General features: G+C 39.2%; 1 long non-coding RNA gene across 1 annotated transcript; it reads left to right on the forward strand.

Moving 5' to 3' along the window:
• Window positions 1-207: 207 nt before the first annotated feature.
• LOC107698223 (uncharacterized) lies at window positions 208-803 on the forward strand. The gene is made up of 3 exons (XR_001635324.1): window positions 208-232; window positions 338-482; window positions 574-803. It is a non-coding gene; the product is annotated as an uncharacterized LOC107698223 (long non-coding RNA).
• Window positions 804-1,261: the final 458 nt, after the last annotated feature.

Consider the following 1,261-nt stretch of genomic DNA (forward strand, 5'->3'; position numbering starts at 1 on the left):
CCCCAGGTAATACTATGTGTGATACAAATTATAACTTAATAAACAATCAAAAAACCACCATATTAATAACCTGACCCAACAGGCTGTCAGTGGGGTTCAAAACCTCATTGTGAACATTGAAACGATGGCAGTGAGACCCAAACCAGGAGGAAGACTCCAGCAACTTGTAACAGACATGTAGCAGCAAGGAATGGCACACACAGAAGATGAAGTACCATTCTACAAGTTTCAGGTAGTTATCCCGTTTTTTTTTTATGTAACATATGCTAATAATAATAAAACAGTAAGTGTTGTTGTTTGATTACATAATCAGTGTAAATTAATATTATAATTTCAGGATGTCCCACTTTCGTATTGTGAAGCCACAGTGCTGGCAGAAAATGAGAGCATCTACATCAAATCTCCACAACTGCATCAGGGAGTAAAAGATACTGTGAATTCCACCATTAAGCACCTTCAAAACAGATTTGGTAGCCTTTTAGGTAATAAGATTTTCTTTATTGGACATTCTGCAGTATCAAAAGTATTACAATTATTATCATTATTATTTTTTTTTATTGTTTGTGCTGACAGGCACAGTGGGAAGCATGCATGAAACACCTACTGCCAAGCACCTACAGCAGTGACATGCTTCAACATCTTTAATCATGACTCCTGGCCAACTGAGAAAGAGAAACTCTTGGACTACGGTGCAGAAGAGCTTGATTTTCTGCTAAAGCATTTCTCTCCTGTCCTAGAAAGGTAACTTCTATGGAGCTGAGCCAATCTCTTAAGAATAGCCTTGATCGGGTTGTGTTAGCCACAGTGTTAACTGTCTCTCATTTTATTTTTAGGAATGGAGATGTGAACAAGCTCTCTATAGAGGAGTTTCAGGCACTGAAAACAATGATCACGGTCTCTTTCATGGATAAGAGCTACCTCGGACTGTGGGACATCATGTTGTCTAAGGAACCATACTGCTCTGACTACAGTATTTACATTATTTTTTTTATAATAATCACGGTTATGCTGTTACTTAAAGCATTGTTCTCACAACCATCTAATCTGTCTTCTTCTTTAGAACATCCTTCAGTTAGTTCATATTATGTTGGTGCTCCCTGTGTCCTCCGCTGTGTGTGAGAGGGGCTTTTCAGCACAGAAGCGGGTCAATTCTGATGTGAGGTCATGTCTCAACCCAGACACAGTGGAGGACCTCATCAGAATAAGTATAGAAGGCCCAGAACTAGAAGACTTCGATGCCAGGGACATTGTTTCAACATTC

Source organism: Sinocyclocheilus anshuiensis, unplaced genomic scaffold (assembly GCF_001515605.1).
Source record: "Sinocyclocheilus anshuiensis isolate Anshui unplaced genomic scaffold, SAMN03320099.WGS_v1.1 scaffold7079, whole genome shotgun sequence".
In the NCBI taxonomy this organism is placed as follows: Eukaryota; Metazoa; Chordata; class Actinopteri; order Cypriniformes; family Cyprinidae; genus Sinocyclocheilus; species Sinocyclocheilus anshuiensis.